At 42.1% G+C, this 23,123-nt stretch overlaps 1 protein-coding gene and 3 long non-coding RNA genes across 4 annotated transcripts in view; 1 reads left to right on the top strand and 3 right to left on the bottom strand.

The window, feature by feature from the left end:
- LOC116155268 (uncharacterized) overlaps positions 1–23,123 on the top strand; it is a 359,531-nt gene that overhangs the window by 259,071 nt on the left and 77,337 nt on the right. The gene's annotated exons all lie outside the window — the stretch shown is intronic.
- LOC135320003 (uncharacterized) lies at positions 1,249–3,621 on the bottom strand. The gene is made up of 3 exons (XR_010379147.1): positions 3,198–3,621; positions 1,718–1,798; positions 1,249–1,625 (listed from the first exon to the last, which is right to left on the bottom strand). It is a non-coding gene; the product is annotated as an uncharacterized LOC135320003 (long non-coding RNA).
- LOC135320002 (uncharacterized) lies at positions 6,527–9,690 on the bottom strand. The gene is made up of 3 exons (XR_010379146.1): positions 8,476–9,690; positions 6,996–7,076; positions 6,527–6,903 (listed from the first exon to the last, which is right to left on the bottom strand). It is a non-coding gene; the product is annotated as an uncharacterized LOC135320002 (long non-coding RNA).
- The window catches only part of LOC135320001 (uncharacterized), a 31,430-nt gene continuing 20,493 nt past the window's right edge, over positions 12,187–23,123 (bottom strand). The window contains exons 4-5 of the long non-coding RNA XR_010379145.1: positions 13,754–14,702; positions 12,187–12,354 (exon numbers count right to left, since the gene is read on the bottom strand). This is a non-coding gene — a long non-coding RNA (uncharacterized LOC135320001). The remainder of the gene's footprint in view (positions 12,355–13,753; positions 14,703–23,123) is intronic.

The raw sequence follows: 23,123 nt of genomic DNA, 5'->3' as shown, positions 1-23,123 counted from the left end.
TGATATCTCGGCAGAAATATTGCAGGACGTGGAGGGGTGCCAGGACATAAACCATATCCTGAATGAGAAAAACCTGCAATCTAAGGTAGACTATGCCAAATGACCGTGATTCCTAACAACGGAAGAACTAAGGAATTTCACTGACCAGCAAATCTTAAAAGAAAACAAAAGTTTGAGACTGATCCGAAAACAAATATTGAGAATCCTAATTTTACTAGAAAAGTACCAAGAATGAATGGAAATAAGAGAACCATTAATGGAAATGCAAGAAGACCATGAATTGCAAAGAAGAAAGAAGAAGAAGTCAAGGAGGACATCGAAACCCTAAAGATGGGAGAGGGAAGCAGGAAAACAGGTGATATTAAGCACTATCTTAAGTGAATCAGCTTATATGACTCTCTGTCTGAAGCAAAAGGAGAGATGCAAGGCCTAAAGTGTTTGCAAAACAAACAAACACCAAAAGGTTACAGTTGGCTGACATATACCAAAGAACCATGATTATTCAAAACAGAATACTCAAAATGATGTCAGGGATCATTCAGCATGCATCGACCCAGTAACAGGGCTAGAATGTACTCAAAACACTTGTATTCAGAAAACAGACGCGTGCATTACTATTCATAAATATTGATTCATAAGTGCTTATCGTGTGCAAACACAAACGACGGGTTTGTTTAAGTTTTGGTCAAAGTACGTGATATAGAATTACAAGTCTTCCAACAGGATGAATGAATGCCATATTCTACCCTACGTAGGGAAGGAATGGCATAAGCCTATAACAAAGACAAGTAGCTCTGCAAAACTGTACTAAGAGCAAAAGAGACAGACAGGAAAGTGCACATTGGAATTGGTTTCATTTCTTGGAATTTCAGCCCCCATGAAAAAAATGGATACATCTTCTGAGAGAGTGTGTGTTTCAGCAGAAAGCACCAGACGGATATGTATTCTGGGTGACTGGATATTACACAAACATGAGTTTCCATGAGTGGGTCTCTGTGTTCTGTGAAATTTTAGAAAGTTTAAAGACGTGTGAAACCATAAACTGAACATGGACACACTTCCTTCCGTATGTACTTTGTATACAGATCTGAACAAAAGGAAAGAGGGAAGAGAAAAGGACCATGGGACCCTTGTGGATAGAATCACATTTCCCTTAGTAACCTCTCGACTAATGCAGCCCCACCCCCAACACTGACCTAATGCAGCAACCACTGGGGATGGCAGTTACCGGTTGGATTCCAGGTGGAATGTTGGTGAGTACCACGAGGCTTGTTGTGGCTGGTGGATCCAAGGTAACTGGGCAGAATACTTTGGGTGGATCAGTGTGATGGAGGGCCTACTACCCTATGTGGAGATTGGCTTAGGTCTTTTGTTCAGGAAGCTGTGTAAGTTCGAGATACTGCTGCTGCCCAAAGACCTGACATCAAGGGACAGTTTCCAGAATCTTAAAGGGCAGACATTGGAAGATCTGCCTGTCATCAGCTTACTGGTGTGGCTCCGCGGTACTTTCTGACTTACCCAGTCCTCTTGACTTCGACTTTATGGGAGACACGAAGAGAAGCTGGCAGAAAAGCTGGAGGCACGGATTGAGGAGAGGTGCGAACACATTGATGAGAGTTGTTCTGCTACAAAGGAGAATACCGGCATGGAGACAACTCTAGAGAATACCAGGCTCGAAAGACATTCATGAGACATACTGAACCTTGGTGATACTGACAGAAACATACGGTGTGTCAACGTGCACTTGAGAAAGTTACTCGAATCTCTGCTCCAAGAAAGGGTCCAAGATTCCTGACGTCTAAAAGAGAAGAGATGGCAGAGATGTTAACAGCGCTCATGTTCCTGGAAGTGGTAGTGAGAATCCACACATCTCAAGATGAATTTACAAATCATTCAGACCAAAATGCACCAAGCTCAGGTATGCCTATTCCCAGGTTTGGGCCTAGATATCAAATACATGCTCTTCCCTCCACTCCACTCAGGCATCCATTTCAAAGGATCAGAACCTGAGCTGCAATGAAGCCAGTAGGAGAAGAGCAAGCCCCTCCTAGAATCAGATTTCCTCCTCCTTCACACTCGGTGAACAACAGTGAACCACTTTAAGGTCAAATACTCTCAAATTAGCTCACAAAAAGTAATGATAGGAATTGAATACTTAGGAATTCAATACTGAGCTCACACAAAGAACTGATGACCTTCCCCTAGATTCAGCAAATGCTGGGGTTATGTCTTCTTTGGGCTGAAGGGATTGTGGTAAGTGAGGGGAATCTTTGACTGAACTTGAATATGTACTAGGCCTCAGTTTTTCAAGCCAGTATAGGTAATTATTAAAATCAGATACTGAACTGAACAGTATAAGTGGCCAAACACATTAAAGACAAAGGTTATGTGGACGGTCTTTCCCTTTCATCAAGCCCCGGGTTTAATATATCATGGAAGTGCAGATTTGGTTGTGTTAAAATGCCTTAGCCTACATGATCGTATGATTGAGCGTTCTCATCACTGATAGAAGAACACCTGGTTCTCAATAGCCTACCATAGCTGCAGCAGGTTTCTCATAGTTAAATGCCTGTAGGTGCTTTGGAATCAAGCCTAAATATGTATATTTTGTACACTGTATCTTGAATATTCCTAGAGAGGTATGTTACTCCTTGAAATGCCAACATTGCCTAGTATGTGTCATTGGCAGCAAAGGGCAAAACATGCACAAGGGAAACCCAGGTTCGGGGTTATTTCATGGTTCCAATAGTTATTTCATGGTCCCTATTTTTGTTGGAGGCTTCAACAGGAAATAATTGACATGTTACCTTCAAACATTTGGACTGCTGTTTTAAATTGAGTCTGTCTATTTTTTCCTTAGAGGTGACAAAATGTTACAAAAATTGACAAGTCTGGCTTCTAGGTTGATTTAGTAATTTTCAAAAACTAACTTCACTTTCATATAAATCCGAAAAAAAGGATATCAATACTCTTATACTTCTTAAAGTCAGCAACTTCGTTATCAACATAATGTCAACGCTGGAGTCTTCGGAAAATCCCTCCAATCATGGTTGTATAGAAAGCAGACATAAACAAACATCCAATTTCAGTGAATATTAAGGGGAAAGTGTTGATTTATCGATGCCCACTAGGCAGAGAACCAGTGCAACCTGCTCTCACTCACTCCCATACACACAGCATTGTAAACACCCACTCACCCAGCCCTTGGCACAGGACACTTGCTGAAGACTGGTCTGTTATTTCCAAAGACATGATGAGGCCTCAGAAAACCTGGAAGCAGGAGAAGGCAAAGTAGAGAATGGAAACCAGTGCAGGATCTGATCTCTGGTAATGGAGCATCAAAGGTGAAACTGTTTTACTTGGACGTACACTCTGAAGCGGGCGGCACACATGGGATTCAATTTGATGTGCTGAGTGTTAGAGGGGTGCACAGCAGATGCTTGGCTGACAGAACTCAAAAAAATCAGCACAAAATATTCCCACAATTGAATCTGAGACCAAGATCCGAGCTGCCAAATCTGAGCTAGCAGAGGCAGCGGGAAAAGAGGGATAGGACTACGGATGATGGCACACGCAGAACTCAGGTATCTACAGTGCGTTGTGGGTTATGGTGGGTCCTATCAAGAGAGCAAAGAGAACTGTAACCTCAGTGATGCACCAACCACACTGACACGTGAGGTTGAGTTTATCGATATGTCCTACGGCCACATCCACTGCATCTGCAGGACCAGGGACCAATTTGGCATTTTGCCAATAGAGCATGTGTGGCGCTCAATCAGAGATATCTTGCATCTGGTCTGATGGTTCCAGGGGGCGTTGGGGTTGAAATCAGTATTAAAAGTTTTTGGATCTGCTTCATTCGTATCCTGGACTGGGATTACTTTCTGGTTTGAGGCAGGGGATGAGGAACAGCTCTGTGGTTGCCTTCGTGAACCCATGACTGAAGGATGAGGGAACAAGGAAGAGTGGTCAAAGTCCACATCGTGAGATGATGAAACATTTCTTTCAGCATTATCTCCAAAATGCAGATGCTATATATTGGACGGGCTGACATGGTACTGCACCGAGGACACATAGGTCGGTCTGAGGGTTCATTCCAGCAGGCCCTGAACTATGACATCCATACATACGTTTCCACTGGTGCTTCTGTAGATAGAGAAAATCTGGGAAGGACTGGTAACATTGGGACATTGCAATGGCAATAGAAAATACAAGTTAACTCTCTGTTGGATGTTATGGAGACACTCCAAAATGACATACAGAAGAATGCAGAGCTGAAAACCTTTAGAAGTTTCATTTCCACGAGAGGAAGTGCCCTGTTCCCTTACAGAATTGTGAGATTAGCGTAATAAATATGAGGTTCTACTAATTGAAATACTATGGTGTGTTCATCAGAACAAAGAAAACACCAGCATTTAGAGATATAACAGACAACACAAACAGGAAAAGGACATGGCATCAATGTCTAGGGAAAATTGTCCTCACAGTAATATCATGGAATTGCGTACACCAAGGAGACTAAAGTTTTCACTTAACCAAGTGCTATGAATCTATACTTGATACCTGATATTACTTGAACGGTAGAGAAAAAGAAGTATAGTAAAAGAAACAGGAGTACCATTTTCAGTTCCAAAGAGATTGAAGGCACAAAAAATAACATTTGAAACAACTGGACGGTTAAAACGTTACCACAGCAAACATTGAAATAGGAGGTGAGGGAAACACAAAAGAACAACAGTATCTCAGAATCACAAAAGGCAGAATACAAGAAAAGTGGAAGAGAAACTCTAAAGAAGACAAAATAATATAACAAAACTCAATGGATGAGATAATAACTTGGCTAATATCAGTACTAAGCAGACTAGATAACGCAGAAGGACTCGTGAATGACTGCGAAGACACGGGGACAGAAATCCCTCGATTAGAAGAAGACATAGAAAAGCAAGAGCAAACCAATACAAATATCGCTGTTGAATCCTGGGGTAAGAGGAAGCATGAAAGTATAGGAATCATAAGAGTCCCAAATGAACAGCAAGAAATAAAATAAAAATTCTGTAAAGGCATTTGTACAAAAATCAGAATGAAACTTGCTGAAAGCCAAGAAAGTTTCATCTATACGAATTCAGGAAGTACACAGCATCCAAAAAAGGTGGAATCCCAATAGACAACAAGCAGCTGTAGAATTCAAATAAACAAAGTTCATGATCATCCCAGTGATCTAAAATGAACTTCAAGGAAAGCAAATTATTCACAACAGAGCCTCCAGAGGGGTTTAAGCTGATATCTCGGCAGAAATATTGCAGGACGTGGAGGGGTGCCAGGACATAAACCATATCCTGAATGAGAAAAACCTGCAATCTAAGGTAGACTATGCCAAATGACCGTGATTCCTAACAACGGAAGAACTAAGGAATTTCACTGACCAGCAAATCTTAAAAGAAAACAAAAGTTTGAGACTGATCCGAAAACAAATATTGAGAATCCTAATTTTACTAGAAAAGTACCAAGAATGAATGGAAATAAGAGAACCATTAATGGAAATGCAAGAAGACCATGAATTGCAAAGAAGAAAGAAGAAGAAGTCAAGGAGGACATCGAAACCCTAAAGATGGGAGAGGGAAGCAGGAAAACAGGTGATATTAAGCACTATCTTAAGTGAATCAGCTTATATGACTCTCTGTCTGAAGCAAAAGGAGAGATGCAAGGCCTAAAGTGTTTGCAAAACAAACAAACACCAAAAGGTTACAGTTGGCTGACATATACCAAAGAACCATGATTATTCAAAACAGAATACTCAAAATGATGTCAGGGATCATTCAGCATGCATCGACCCAGTAACAGGGCTAGAATGTACTCAAAACACTTGTATTCAGAAAACAGACGCGTGCATTACTATTCATAAATATTGATTCATAAGTGCTTATCGTGTGCAAACACAAACGACGGGTTTGTTTAAGTTTTGGTCAAAGTACGTGATATAGAATTACAAGTCTTCCAACAGGATGAATGAATGCCATATTCTACCCTACGTAGGGAAGGAATGGCATAAGCCTATAACAAAGACAAGTAGCTCTGCAAAACTGTACTAAGAGCAAAAGAGACAGACAGGAAAGTGCACATTGGAATTGGTTTCATTTCTTGGAATTTCAGCCCCCATGAAAAAAATGGATACATCTTCTGAGAGAGTGTGTGTTTCAGCAGAAAGCACCAGACGGATATGTATTCTGGGTGACTGGATATTACACAAACATGAGTTTCCATGAGTGGGTCTCTGTGTTCTGTGAAATTTTAGAAAGTTTAAAGACGTGTGAAACCATAAACTGAACATGGACACACTTCCTTCCGTATGTACTTTGTATACAGATCTGAACAAAAGGAAAGAGGGAAGAGAAAAGGACCATGGGACCCTTGTGGATAGAATCACACTTCCCTTAGTAACCTCTCGACTAATGCAGCCCCACCCCCAACACTGACCTAATGCAGCAACCACTGGGGATGGCAGTTACCGGTTGGATTCCAGGTGGAATGTTGGTGAGTACCACGAGGCTTGTTGTGGCTGGTGGATCCAAGGTAACTGGGCAGAATACTTTGGGTGGATCAGTGTGATGGAGGGCCTACTACCCTATGTGGAGATTGGCTTAGGTCTTTTGTTCAGGAAGCTGTGTAAGTTCGAGATACTGCTGCTGCCCAAAGACCTGACATCAAGGGACAGTTTCCAGAATCTTAAAGGGCAGACATTGGAAGATCTGCCTGTCATCAGCTTACTGGTGTGGCTCCGCGGTACTTTCTGACTTACCCAGTCCTCTTGACTTCGACTTTATGGGAGACACGAAGAGAAGCTGGCAGAAAAGCTGGAGGCACGGATTGAGGAGAGGTGCGAACACATTGATGAGAGTTGTTCTGCTACAAAGGAGAATACCGGCATGGAGACAACTCTAGAGAATACCAGGCTCGAAAGACATTCATGAGACATACTGAACCTTGGTGATACTGACAGAAACATACGGTGTGTCAACGTGCACTTGAGAAAGTTACTCGAATCTCTGCTCCAAGAAAGGGTCCAAGATTCCTGACGTCTAAAAGAGAAGAGATGGCAGAGATGTTAACAGCGCTCATGTTCCTGGAAGTGGTAGTGAGAATCCACACATCTCAAGATGAATTTACAAATCATTCAGACCAAAATGCACCAAGCTCAGGTATGCCTATTCCCAGGTTTGGGCCTAGATATCAAATACATGCTCTTCCCTCCACTCCACTCAGGCATCCATTTCAAAGGATCAGAACCTGAGCTGCAATGAAGCCAGTAGGAGAAGAGCAAGCCCCTCCTAGAATCAGATTTCCTCCTCCTTCACACTCGGTGAACAACAGTGAACCACTTTAAGGTCAAATACTCTCAAATTAGCTCACAAAAAGTAATGATAGGAATTGAATACTTAGGAATTCAATACTGAGCTCACACAAAGAACTGATGACCTTCCCCTAGATTCAGCAAATGCTGGGGTTATGTCTTCTTTGGGCTGAAGGGATTGTGGTAAGTGAGGGGAATCTTTGACTGAACTTGAATATGTACTAGGCCTCAGTTTTTCAAGCCAGTATAGGTAATTATTAAAATCAGATACTGAACTGAACAGTATAAGTGGCCAAACACATTAAAGACAAAGGTTATGTGGACGGTCTTTCCCTTTCATCAAGCCCCGGGTTTAATATATCATGGAAGTGCAGATTTGGTTGTGTTAAAATGCCTTAGCCTACATGATCGTATGATTGAGCGTTCTCATCACTGATAGAAGAACACCTGGTTCTCAATAGCCTACCATAGCTGCAGCAGGTTTCTCATAGTTAAATGCCTGTAGGTGCTTTGGAATCAAGCCTAAATATGTATATTTTGTACACTGTATCTTGAATATTCCTAGAGAGGTATGTTACTCCTTGAAATGCCAACATTGCCTAGTATGTGTCATTGGCAGCAAAGGGCAAAACATGCACAAGGGAAACCCAGGTTCGGGGTTATTTCATGGTTCCAATAGTTATTTCATGGTCCCTATTTTTGTTGGAGGCTTCAACAGGAAATAATTGACATGTTACCTTCAAACATTTGGACTGCTGTTTTAAATTGAGTCTGTCTATTTTTTCCTTAGAGGTGACAAAATGTTACAAAAATTGACAAGTCTGGCTTCTAGGTTGATTTAGTAATTTTCAAAAACTAACTTCACTTTCATATAAATCCGAAAAAAAGGATATCAATACTCTTATACTTCTTAAAGTCAGCAACTTCGTTATCAACATAATGTCAACGCTGGAGTCTTCGGAAAATCCCTCCAATCATGGTTGTATAGAAAGCAGACATAAACAAACATCCAATTTCAGTGAATATTAAGGGGAAAGTGTTGATTTATCGATGCCCACTAGGCAGAGAACCAGTGCAACCTGCTCTCACTCACTCCCATACACACAGCATTGTAAACACCCACTCACCCAGCCCTTGGCACAGGACACTTGCTGAAGACTGGTCTGTTATTTCCAAAGACATGATGAGGCCTCAGAAAACCTGGAAGCAGGAGAAGGCAAAGTAGAGAATGGAAACCAGTGCAGGATCTGATCTCTGGTAATGGAGCATCAAAGGTGAAACTGTTTTACTTGGACGTACACTCTGAAGCGGGCGGCACACATGGGATTCAATTTGATGTGCTGAGTGTTAGAGGGGTGCACAGCAGATGCTTGGCTGACAGAACTCAAAAAAATCAGCACAAAATATTCCCACAATTGAATCTGAGACCAAGATCCGAGCTGCCAAATCTGAGCTAGCAGAGGCAGCGGGAAAAGAGGGATAGGACTACGGATGATGGCACACGCAGAACTCAGGTATCTACAGTGCGTTGTGGGTTATGGTGGGTCCTATCAAGAGAGCAAAGAGAACTGTAACCTCAGTGAGGCAGCAACCACTCTGGCGTGTGAGGTTGAGTTTATCGATATGTCCTACGGCCACATCCACTGCATCTGCAGGACCAGGGACCAATTTGGCATTTTGCCAATAGAGCATGTGTGGCGCTCAATCAGAGATATCTTGCATCTGGTCTGATGGTTCCAGGGGGCGTTGGGGTTGAAATCAGTATTAAAAGTTTTTGGATCTGCTTCATTCGTATCCTGGACTGGGATTACTTTCTGGTTTGAGGCAGGGGATGAGGAACAGCTCTGTGGTTGCCTTCGTGAACCCATGACTGAAGGATGAGGGAACAAGGAAGAGTGGTCAAAGTCCACATCGTGAGATGATGAAACATTTCTTTCAGCATTATCTCCAAAATGCAGATGCTATATATTGGACGGGCTGACATGGTACTGCACCGAGGACACATAGGTCGGTCTGAGGGTTCATTCCAGCAGGCCCTGAACTATGACATCCATACATACGTTTCCACTGGTGCTTCTGTAGATAGAGAAAATCTGGGAAGGACTGGTAACATTGGGACATTGCAATGGCAATAGAAAATACAAGTTAACTCTCTGTTGGATGTTATGGAGACACTCCAAAATGACATACAGAAGAATGCAGAGCTGAAAACCTTTAGAAGTTTCATTTCCACGAGAGGAAGTGCCCTGTTCCCTTACAGAATTGTGAGATTAGCGTAATAAATATGAGGTTCTACTAATTGAAATACTATGGTGTGTTCATCAGAACAAAGAAAACACCAGCATTTAGAGATATAACAGACAACACAAACAGGAAAAGGACATGGCATCAATGTCTAGGGAAAATTGTCCTCACAGTAATACCATGGAATTGCGTACACCAAGGAGACTAAAGTTTTCACTTAACCAAGTGCTATGAATCTATACTTGATACCTGATATTACTTGAACGGTAGAGAAAAAGAAGTATAGTAAAAGAAACAGGAGTACCATTTTCAGTTCCAAAGAGATTGAAGGCACAATAAATAACATTTGAAACAACTGGACGGTTAAAACGTTACCAAAGCAAACATTGAAATAGGAGGTGAGGGAAACACAAAAGAACAACAGTATCTCAGAATCACAAAAGGCAGAATACAAGAAAAGTGGAAGAGAAACTCTAAAGAAGACAAAATAATATAACAAAACTCAATGGATGAGATAATAACTTGGCTAATATCAGTACTAAGCAGACTAGATAACGCAGAAGGACTCGTGAATGACTGCGAAGACACGGGGACAGAAATCCCTCGATTAGAAGAAGACATAGAAAAGCAAGAGCAAACCAATACAAATATCGCTGTTGAATCCTGGGGTAAGAGGAAGCATGAAAGTATAGGAATCATAAGAGTCCCAAATGAACAGCAAGAAATAAAATAAAAATTCTGTAAAGGCATTTGTACAAAAATCAGAATGAAACTTGCTGAAAGCCAAGAAAGTTTCATCTATACGAATTCAGGAAGTACACAGCGTCCAAAAAATTTGGAATCCCAATAGACAACAAGCAGCTGTAGAATTCAAATAAACAAAGTTCATGATCATCCCAGTGATCTAAAATGAACTTCAAGGAAAGCAAATTATTCACAACAGAGCCTCCAGAGGGGTTTAAGCTGATATCTCGGCAGAAATATTGCAGGACGTGGAGGGGTGCCAGGACATAAACCATATCCTGAATGAGAAAAACCTGCAATCTAAGGTAGACTATGCCAAATGACCGTGATTCCTAACAACGGAAGAACTAAGGAATTTCACTGACCAGCAAATCTTAAAAGAAAACAAAAGTTTGAGACTGATCCGAAAACAAATATTGAGAATCCTAATTTTACTAGAAAAGTACCAAGAATGAATGGAAATAAGAGAACCATTAATGGAAATGCAAGAAGACCATGAATTGCAAAGAAGAAAGAAGAAGAAGTCAAGGAGGACATCGAAACCCTAAAGATGGGAGAGGGAAGCAGGAAAACAGGTGATATTAAGCACTATCTTAAGTGAATCAGCTTATATGACTCTCTGTCTGAAGCAAAAGGAGAGATGCAAGGCCTAAAGTGTTTGCAAAACAAACAAACACCAAAAGGTTACAGTTGGCTGACATATACCAAAGAACCATGATTATTCAAAACAGAATACTCAAAATGATGTCAGGGATCATTCAGCATGCATCGACCCAGTAACACGGCTAGAATGTACTCAAAACACTTGTATTCAGAAAACAGACACGTGCATTACTATTCATAAATATTGATTCATAAGTGCTTATCGTGTGCAAACACAAACGACGGGTTTGTTTAAGTTTTGGTCAAAGTACGTGATATAGAATTACAAGTCTTCCAACAGGATGAATGAATGCCATATTCTACCCTACGTAGGGAAGGAATGGCATAAGCCTATAACAAAGACAAGTAGCTCTGCAAAACTGTACTAAGAGCAAAAGAGACAGACAGGAAAGTGCACATTGGAATTGGTTTCATTTCTTGGAATTTCAGCCCCCATGAAAAAAATGGATCCATCTTCTGAGAGTGTGGGTGTTTCAGCAGAAAGCAACAGACGGATATGTATTCTGCGTGACTGGATATTACACAAACATGAGTTTCCTTGAGTCGGTCTCTGTGTACTCTGAAATTTTATAAAGTTTAAAGACGTGTGAAACAATAAACTGAACATGGACACTCTTCCCTCCGTTTGTACTGTGTATACAAATCTGAACAAAAGGAAAGAGGGAAGAGAAAAGGACCATGGGACCCTTGTGGATAGAATCACATTTCCCTTAGTAACCTCTCGACTAATGCAGCCCCTCCCCCAACACTGGCTTAATGCAGCAACCACTGGGGATGGCAGTTACCGGTTGGATTCCAGGTGGAATTTTGGTGTGTACCTCGAGGCATGTTGTGGCTGGTGGATCCAAGGTAACTGGGCAGAATACTTTGGGTGGATCAGTGTGATGGAGGGGCTGCCGCCCTATGTGGAGATTGGCTTAGGTCTTTTGTTCGGGAAGCTGTGTAAGTTCGAGATACTGCTGCTGCCCAAAGACCTGAGTTCAAGGGTCAGTTTCCAGAATCTGAAAGGGCAGACAGTGGAAGATCTGCCTGTCACCAGCTTACTGGTGTGGCTCCGTGGTACTTTCGGACTTACCCAGTCCTCTTGACTTCGACTTTATGGGAGACACGAAGAGAAGCTGGCAGAAAAGCTGGCCACACGGAATGAGAATAGGTGCGAACACATTGATGAGAGTTGTTCTGCTACAATGGAGAATACCGGCATGGAGACAGCTCTAGAGAATACCAGGCTCGAAGGACATTCATGAGACATACTTAACCTTGGTGATACTAACAGAAACATACGGAGTGTCAACATGCACTTGAGAAAGTTACTCGAATCTCTGCTCCAAGAACGGGTCCAAGATTCCTGACGTCTAAAAGAGAAGAGATGGCAGAGATGTTAACAGCGCTCATGTTCCTGGAAGTGGTAGTGAGAATCCACACATCTCAACATGCATTTACATATCATTCAGACCAAAATGCACCAAGCCCAGGTAAGCCTATTCCCAGGTTTGGGCCTAGATATCAAACACATGCTCTTCCCTCCACTCCACTCAGGCATCCATTTCAAAGCATCAGAACCTGAGCTGCAATGAAGCCAGTAGGAGAAGAGCAAGCCCCTCCTAGAATCAGAGTTCCTCCTCCTTCACACTCAGTGAACAACAGTGAAACCCTTTAACGTCAAATACCGTCAACTTAGCTCACAAAATCTAACGATAGGAATTGAATACTTACGAATTCAATACTTAGCTCACACAAAGTAATGATGACCTTCCCCTAGATTCAGCAAATACTGGGGTTATGTCTTCTTTGGTCTGAAGGGAGTGTGGTAAGTGAGGGGAATCTGTGACTGAACTTGAATATGTATTAGGCCTCAGTTTTTCAAGGCAGTATAGGTAATTATTATAAGTCAGATATTGAACTAAACTGTATAAGTGGCCAAACACATTAAAGACACAAGTTATGTGGACCGTCTTTCCCTTCCTTCAAGCCCCGGGTGTAATTTATCATGGAGGTGCAGATTTGGTTGTGTTAAATTGCCTTAGCCTACATGATCATATGATTAAGCGTTCTCATCACTGATAGAAGAACACGTGGTTCTCAATAGCCTAGCATACCGGCAGCAAGTTTCTCATATTTAAATGCCTCTAGGTGCTTTTGGAATCAAGCTTAAATGTGTAAATTTTGTATAGGGTTTCTTGTATTTCCTAGAGAGGAATGTTACTCCTTGAAATGCCAACATTGCCTAGTATGTGTCATTGGAAGCAAAGGGCACCACATACACAAGGGAAACCCAGGTTCGGGGCTATTTCATGGTTCCAATACGTATTTCATGGTTCCTATTGTTGTTGGAGGCTTCAACAGTAAGAATTGGCATGTCACCTTCAATCTTTTGGACTGCTGTTTTACATTGAGTCTGTCGCTTTTTTCCCTAGAGCTGACAAAATGTTACAAAAATTGACAAGTCTGGCTTCTAGGTTGATTTAGTAATTTTCAAAAAATAACTTCACTTTCATATAAATCCCAAAATATGTAAATTAAAACTCTTATACTTCTTAAAGACAGCAACTGCGTTATCAACATAATGTCAACGCTGGAGTCTTCGGAAAATCCCTCCGATCATGGCTATATAGAAAACAGTGAGAAACAAACATCCAATTTCAGTGAATTCTATGGGGAATGTGTTGATTTATCGATGCCCAGTAGGCAGAGAACCAGTGCAACCTGCTCTCACTCGCTCCCATACACACAGCATTGTAAACACCCACTCACCCAGCCCTTGGCACAGGACACTTGCTGAAGACTGGTCTGTTATTTCCAAAGACATGATGAGGCCTCAGAAAACCTGGAAGCAGGAGAAGGCAAAGTAGAGAATGGAAACCAGTGCAGGATCTGATCTCTGGTAATGGAGCATCAAAGGTGAAACTGTTTTACTTGGACGTACACTCTGAAGCGGGCGGCACACATGGGATTCAAGTTGATGCGCTGAGTGTTAGAAGTGTGCACAGCAGGTGCTTGGCTGACAGAACTCAAAAAAATCAGCACAAAATATTCCCACAATTGAATCTGAGACCAAGATCCGAGCTGCCAAATCTGAGCTAGCAGAGGCAGCGGGAAAAGAGGGATAGGGCTACGGATGATGGCACACGCAGAACTCAGTTATCTACAGTGTGTTGTGGGTTATGTTGGGTCCTATCAAGAGAACAAAGAGAATTGTGACCTCAGTGATACAGCAAACACACTGCCGCGTGAGGATGAATTTATCGATATATCCTACGGCCACATCCACTGCATTTGCAGGACCAGGGACCAATTTGGCATTTTGCCAATAGAGCACGTGTGGGGCTCATTCAGAGATACCATGCATCTGGTCTGAGCGTTCCATGGGGAGTTGGTGTTGAAATCAGTATTAAAAGTTTTAGGATCTGCTACATTCGTAACCTGGACTGGGATTACTGTCTGGTTTGAGGCAGAGGATGCAGAACAACTCTGTGGTTGCCTTCGTGAACCCATGAATCAAGGATGAGGGAACAAAGGAAATTGGTCAATGTCCACAACGTGAGAAGATGAAGCATTTCCTTCAGCATTATCTCCAAAATGCAGATGCTATATTTTGGACGGGCTGACATGGTACTGCAACGAGGACACATAGGTTGGTCTGAGGGATCATTCCAGCAGGCCCTGAATTATGACATCCATACATACGTTTCCACTGGTGTTTCTGTAGAGAGAGAAAATCTGGGTTGGACTGGTAACATTGGGACATTGCAATGACAATAGAAAATACAAGTTAACTCTCTGTTGGATGTTATGGAGACACTCCAAAATGACATACAGTATAATGCAGTGCTGAAAACCTTTAGAAGTTTCATTTCCACGAGAGGAAGTGCCCTGTTCCCTTACAGAATTGTGAGATTAGCGTAATAAATATCAGGATCTACTAATTGAAATACTATGGTGTGTTCATCAGAACTAAGGCAACACCAGCAATTAGAGATATACCAGATAACACACACAGGAAAATGACATGGCATCAATGTCTAGGGAAAATTGTCCTCACAGTAATATCATGGAATTGCGTACACCAAGGAGACTAAAGTTTTCACTTAACCAAGCGCTATAAGTCTATACTAGATACCTGATATTACTTGAACAGTAGAGAAAAAGAAGTATAGTAAAAGAAACAGGAAGTACCATTTTCAGTTCCAAAGAGATTGAAGGCAAAAAATAAGCTTTCAACAACTAGACGGTTAAAACGCTACCAGAGCAAGCATTTAAATAGGAGGTGAGGAAAACACTAAAGAACAACAGTATCTCAGAATCACAAAAGGCAGAATACAAGAAAAGGGGAAGAGAAACTCTAAAGAAGACAAAATAATATAAGAAAACTCAATGGATGAGATAATAACTTGGCTAATGTCAGTCCTAAGCAGACTAGATAACGAAGAGGGACTCGTGAATGACTGCGAAGACACGGGAACAGAAATCCCTCGATCAGAAGAAGACATAGAAAAGCAAGAGCAAACCAATGCAAATATCGCTGTTGAATCCTGGGGTAAGAGGAAGCATGAATGAATAGGACTCATAAGAGTCCCAAATGGAAATCAAGAGATAAAATAAAAATTCTGTAAAGGCATTTGTACAAAAATCAGAATGAAACTTGCTGAAAGCCAAGAAAGGTTCATCTATATGAATTCAGGAAGTACACAGCGTCCAAAGGAGGTGCTATCCCAATAGACCAACAAGCAGCTGTAGAATTCAAATAAACAAAGTTCATGATCATCCCAGTGATCTAAAATGCACCTCAAGGAAAGCAAATTATTCACAACAGAGCCTCCAGAGGGGTTTCAGCTGATATCTCGGCAGAAATATTGCAGGACGTGGAGGGTTGCCAGGACATAGACCATATTCTGAATGAGGAAAAGCTGCAATCTAGGGTAGACTATGCCAAATGACCGTGATTCCTAACAACGGCCGAGCTAGGGAATTTCACAGACCAGCAAATCTTAAAAGAAATCAACAGTTTGAGACTGATCCTAAAACAAACATTGAGAATCCTAACCTTAGTAGAAAAGTAGCAAGAAGAAATGGAAATAAGAGAACCATTAATGGAAATGCAAGAAGACCATGAATTGCAAAGAAGAAAGAAGAAGAATGCAAGGAGGACATCAAAACCCTAAAGATGGGAGAGGGAAGCATGAAACCATAGGTGATTTAAGCATTATCTTAAGTGAATCAGCTTATATGACTCTCTGTCTGAATCAAAAGGAGAGATGCAAAGCCTAAAGTGTTTGCAACCAAACAAACAAGCACCAAAAGTTACAGTTGGCTGACATATACCAAAGAACCATGATTATTCAAACAAAATACTCAAAATGATGTCAGTGATCATTCAGCACGCATCGACCCAGTATCACGGCTAGAATGTACTCAACACACTTGTATTCAGAAAACAGACGCGTGCATTATTATTCATAAATATTGATTCATATGTGCTTATCATGACCCAACCCAAACGACGGTTTTGTTTAAGATTTGGTCATAGAACTTGATATAGAATTACAAGTCTTCCAACCAGATGAATGTATGCCATATTCTACCCTACGTAGGGAAGGAATGGCATAAGCCTATAACAAAGAAAAGTAGCTCTGCAAAACTGTACTAACAGTAGAAGTGTTAGACAAGAAAGTGCACATTGGAATTGGTTTCATTTCTTGGAATTTCAGCCCCCATGAAAAATGGATCCATTTTCTTAGAGTGTGGGTGTTTCAACAGAAAGCAACAGACGGATATGTATTCTGGGTGACTGGATATTACACAAACATGAGTTTCCATGAGTGGGTCTCTGTGTACTGTGAACTTTTCGAAAGTTTAATGACGTGTGAAACCATAAACTGAACATGGACACTCTTCCCTCCGTTTGTACTTTGTATACAGATCTGAACAAAAGGAAAGATGGAAGAGAAAAGGACCATGGGACTCTTGTGGCTAGAATCACATTTCCCTTAGGAACCTCTCGTCTAATGCATCCACTACCCCAACACTGACAAAATGAGGCAACCATTGGTGATGTCTGTTACTGGTTCGATTCCAGGTGGAATGTTGGTGTGTCCCCCCAGTCTTTTTGTGGCTGGTGGATCCAAGGTAACTGGGCAGAATTCTTTGGGTGGATCAGTGTGATGGAGGGGCTGCCGCCCTCTGTGGAGTTTGGCTTTGTTCTTTCGTTCGGGAAAATATGTATGTTCGAGATTCTCCCGCTGCCCAAAGACCTGAGTTCACGGGTCAGTTTCCAGAATCTAAAAGGGGATACAGTGGAAGATCTGCCTGTCATCAGCTTTGGTGAGGCTCCGAGGTACTTTCAGACTTGCCCTGTCCTTTAGAATTCGACTTTATTGGAGACATGTAGAGAAGCTGGCCGGAAAGCTGGCTGCAGGAATTGAGGAGAGATGTGAACACACTGATGAGAGTTGTTCTGCTACAATAGAGAATACTGGCATGGAGACTTTTGTTGAGAATACCAGGCTCGAAAGACATTAATGAGACGTACTGAACCTCGGTGATTCTGGCAGAAACTTGTGGAGCGTCAACTTGCCCTTTATGAAGGTACTCAATTCTCTGCTCCAAGGACGGGTCCAAGATTCCTGACGTCTATTAGAGAAGAGATGGCAGAGATGATAAAAGCACTCATGTTATTGGAAGAGGTCGTGAGTATCCACACATCCCAAGGGGCATTTATAAACCACTCAGATGACCAAGCACGAAGCATAGTTAAGCCTTTTCCCAGGGTTGGCCCTTGGTATCAAGCACTTGATCTTCCCTCCCCTCCCCTCATGTATCCATTTCAAAGAATCAGCACTTGAGTTGCAATGAAGCCAGTAGGAGCTGAGCAAGCCCCTCCTAGTATCAGAGTTCCTCCTCCTTCACATTCTGTGCACAACAGTGAACTCCTCCATTGTCAACTACTCTCGACTAAAATAGATTGGTATTGAATTCTTAGCTCACACCTTGAAATGATTATCTTCCCCTAGATTCAGCAAATGCTGGGCTTTGTCTACTTTGGTGTGAAGGGAGTTTTCTAAGTGAGTGGATTTTTTGCCTGAATTTGGATATTTATTTATCCTGACTTTTTCAAATCAGTATTTGTAACTATTATAATTCAGTTATTCAAATGAAGTGTAATTTTTGGCATAGATATGTAGTGACACATTTTTTGTGGTCTATCTTTTCCCTTTCATCAAGTCCCAGGAGCAGGATATAATGTGATTGCTGTATTTTTTGGGTGAAATTGCTTTTCTCAACATAATTAGTCGATTAAACATTCTCATCTTTGATAGAACAGCACATGATCTCAATAGCCTAGCAAAGCTGCGGCAGTGTTCTCATATCTATAATATCTCTAAGTGCTATTGAAACCAAGCCTATGTAAAAATACATTGTTTGGGTTTCTTTGTGCTTTCCTAAATAATAATTTTTCCCCTTGAATCGCCAACATTGACCATTATGTGTCATTATTAGGAAAGGGCACCAGATGCACAATGGAAACCTATCGTTGTGGTTGTTAATGGTTCTAAGAATTATTTCATTGTTTCTGTTAGTGCTGGAGGCACCAAGAGAAAACTGTTGACCTGCCTCCTTCATGACTTTTGGCTGCTAATTTATATTTTCTGTGCATTTTTCTTATTTGGATATTTCAAGCTGGTACCTAAATTTGGCAACTCTGTCTTATAGTTAGATTTAGTATGTTTTTAAACTATCTTTATTTTGATACATTTCCCATGTATGTAATTCAATTCTGTTTATTATTTGAAAGTCTGCAACTGAGGTATGAACACATTGTCAGACCTGGAGTTTTCAGACACATCCTCCCACAATTGATATACAGAAAAATAGCTAAACAAGAATCAAGTGTCTGTGAGTTATGTCTAAATTGTGATAATTTATCCATGCCAAACTGGCAGAGTACCAGTGCAAACTTCGCTCAATCTCTCCCATGTATACAGCAAGATAAACATCCACTCTCCCAGCCCTTGTCTCAGGAACCCTGCTGAATAATGGCCAAACATCTCTTACTTCAAAAGTCAGAAAGAATTCTCACATAACCTGGAAAGAGTAGAAGGCAGAGTAGAGAATGGAAATCAGTGCAGGACCTGACCTTTGGTGAAGGAGCAGTAAAGGGGAAACTGTTTTACTGGGATGCACACTCTAAAGTGGACAGGTCATTTGAGATGGAAGATGATGCGCTGAGGGTTAAGAGTGCATAGTGGACGTTTGGTTGACATATCTGCAAGCAATAATCACAAAATTTCTCTGCAATTGATTCCCAGACCAATACTCCACCTGTTAATTTTGAGCTAGGAGTGTCTGTGGAATCTGTGTATTAGGGCTGTGGCTGATGTCACAAATTTATTCCCAGGGGTTTGGAGATTGTTTTGGGCTGTGGTTGGTACTATCTAGAGACCAGATCTGCCTGGGCCCTCTCTTAATATTAAATCTGCTGGCATATGTGCTGTGGATTAACTTAGTAACCCAGGGCCTTAGTCACAGTCTTTCCACATCCACGGTATAATTGCTCATTTTCTCCATAAAGGAGAAATGGGTCCCAATCAGAGCCATCTTCATCTGGTTTCTAGAATCCAGGGCAATTTATTGTTGAAATCAGATTCTATAGCCCAAGGATCTGCAACTTTCATAGGCAGGATTGAAATTTCCTATTGTCCAAAGCAGAGGTTTTTGAAATGCCCCATGCTTGCCTTTGAGTTCCCATGCCTTATTGACAAGAGTTCTTGGAGCAGAGATCTGCTGAACAATAGGTGAATTTGAAGCCTTTCCATCAGCCTTGACTACCACATGCTAATGCAACTATAGTTGTGGTGCTGACCCAGTACTACACTAAGGACCCAACTGTGGCACTGCAGGATCGTTTCAGCAGGTTCTAATGTGTGACATCATTAGATTTGTTTCCACTTTTGTTTTTGTTTGCAGAGAACCTGAGGGAACCCATTATAAAATTTTGACTTTTCCGTGGCAATAGTAAGGACGAATGCACTTTCATGAGAGTGTATTGGAACCATTCCCTATCCACATATCCAGCCTGCAGCCCAGAAACCATTTGGAAGCCTGTATTCCAGCAGAAATTACTAGTCCCAGCACTGTCAGAGCTATGATAAGCATTTAACCAAAATGACACTCTGCTAACTTTACTAGAATAGGTTGTATTCACCACAACAAAAACCACACTAGCAATCATAGATATAACAGGCAACAGACACAGAAGGAATGCATGGCATCATTACATACCAAAAACAATCCTCACAGCATTAATACTAAATGTGCACAGAAATGATTTCACTTACAAAAGCCGTTCAAGTCTATAATAGATAACTGATAATCCTTAACCCATAGCGATAGAGAGATACAATAAAGTTAAAAGAACCATTCCAAATTTTCAAAAGACAGGAGTCTCCTGAAAGAACATCCAATGTATCAGACACCCAAAATTTACTAGAACATGACTTGAAAAGGGAGGACATAAAAACACTGAAGGAAATCTTGAGTCTATGAATACAAATGCAGGCTAGTATAAATGGAAAGAGAAACACTTTAGATGAGCCAAATATAATCAGAAAACTCAATGGTGAGAATAGCTAAGCTAAAGACAGTCCAAATCGGACTAGATAATGCAGAGGAACAAATAAGTGACTTCGAAAGCAGGATAACCGCAATCACTCAGTCAGAACATGACATAGAAAAGCAAGTGAAAACCAATATAAGCAATGCAACTGAAACCTGGGATAAGAGAAAACATACCAGTCTATGACTCATAGGGATCCCACATGGAAAAGAAGAAAGACAAATGGTTTGAAAAGGTATTTGAAGAAATCAGACTGAAATTTTCTTAAACCAAAGATAGAACCAGCTATCTCAACACAGGAAGCACAGAGGGTCCAAGCATAATGAACCCCAGTAGGCCTACAACAATATATATTCTAATTTAAATGGCCAAATTGATAATAAAGAAATGATTCTAAATGCACCAAAATAGAAACAAGTGCATTGCAGGGGAACTTTTTAATGTCTTCAGCTGATTTCTCAATAGATAGATTGGTAATTTTTTCTTCCCTCTTTCGTTTTGTGTTGATCTCTATTCCAAGAACTGATGAAAGGCAGACTCCTTCAGTCTAAACAAGATGAGTTGGCAGGGATTCTAAAAGTGTTCAAGTTCTTGGAAGAGGTCATCAGAATCAACACATCTCAAGGGGCTTTTTCAGACAATACAAGAGACCATGCACCAAGCCCTGTTTATCCTTTTCCCAGGAGTGGGCCAATGTATTAAGACTTGCTGTTCCTTCACACTAAACCAGCCATGCAGGTATACCCTCAGTCTGCTACTGCAGTTGAATTAGAGCTAGGTCCAATTTTACCAACACTGTAGGGAGAACCTGAGCCTGCTACTGCAGGAGACACAGCACTGTGTCCCATTTCACCAATCTTTCAAGGAGATTCTGAGCCTACTCCTGCAGGAGACTCAGAGCTGAATCACATTCCACCAGCTGTGTAGGAAGACCCCCAAGCCCTCACTTGCAATGGATCCAGGAATGTGTCCAATTCCACTAGCCTTGTAGGGAGACCTTGAGCCTATTCCTGCAGGAGAACCAGATCTCTGTCATATTCCACCATCCCTCCAGGAAGATGCAGGGCCTCCTCCTGCAGGAGACTCAGGAATGGGTCCAATTTCACCAGTCCTGCAGGGAGACTCTGAGCCAATTCCTGCAGGAGACCCCGGACTGGGTCCCATTCCATCAACCCTGCACTAAGACCTTGAAGTGGGTCCAATTCCACTAGCCTTGCTGGGTGACCCACAAGCCTGATCCTGCAGGAAAATTAGAGATATGTCATATTCCAGAAGCCCTGCAGGAAGACTGAAAACCTGCTCCTGCAGGAGACCAGAAATAGGTCCAAATCCACCAGCCTTGCTGGGAGAGCACGAACCTGATCCTGCAGGTGATACACAGTGAGGTACAATTCCAACAGCCCTGCAGGGATATCCTGAGGCCACTTCAGCAGGAAACACATGACTGGGTCACATTCCAATACCCCAGAAGGGAGACCGTGAGCCTGCTACTCCAGGAAACCGAGGACTTCGTCCCATTCCACCAAACCTGCAGTCAAACACTGAGACTGCATCTTCAGAAAACACAGAGCGGGTCACATAACACCAGCCCTGTAGTGAGACAACAAACCTGCTCCTGGGGGAGACCAAGCCCTTGACAGAGAACATGAGCCAGCTCATGCAGAAGAAAAAGAGTTGTGTGACAGTCTACCAGCTCTGAAGGTAATCCCTAGGCTTGCTCCTGCAGGAGACAGACATCCCAGTCCAATTCCATCAGCCTCTCCAGGGAGAACCCCAGCCTCCTCCTGTAGGAGAGCCAGAACTAGATCTCATTCAACCAACCCTGCACGGAAACACTGAGCTTGCTTCTGCAGGATACCCACAGCCAAGTCATATTCCACAAACCCTGCAGGGAGACACTGAGTCTGCAATTGCAAGAGACCGAGGACTGGGACGAATTCCACCAGCTCTGCAGGGAATCCCTCACCTGCTCCCAAAGGAGACTAAGAGCCATCAGTTCTGGTGGGGTCCCTAAGCCTGCATCTGCAAAAAAAACTAGAGTGGAGTCACATTCCACCAGCCCTGCAAAGAGAACAGAACCTGCTGCTGCAGGAGAAACAGGACTAGGTCCCATTCCACCAACCTTGCAGGGATACCCTGAGCCTTGGACCAAGGAATGGGACAAATTCTGCTAACCTTCTAGGGAGACCATGAGCCTCTCTTGCAAGAGAACCAGAGATGGGTCATATTACAGTATTCTTCCTGGAAGACCCAAGGCCTGTTCCTGCAGGAGATGCAAGAACAGGCCCAATTCCACCAGCCTGAAGGCAGAGTCCAAATCTGTTCTGGCAGGTGACCCAGAGATGGGACCCATTCCACCAGCCCTGCAGGGAGACTCTGAGCCTACTTCTACAGGAGACCCAGGAATGGGTCCCATTAAACCAACCCTGAAGGGAGACACAGAACATACACTTGCAGGAACCACAGAGCCAGGTCACATTCCATCAGCCCTGTAGTGACCCCTGAGCTGGG

Source organism: Camelus dromedarius, chromosome 35 (assembly GCF_036321535.1).
Source record: "Camelus dromedarius isolate mCamDro1 chromosome 35, mCamDro1.pat, whole genome shotgun sequence".
Classification (NCBI taxonomy): Eukaryota; Metazoa; Chordata; class Mammalia; order Artiodactyla; family Camelidae; genus Camelus; species Camelus dromedarius.
This window is presented reverse-complemented; position numbering and strand designations above follow the sequence as displayed.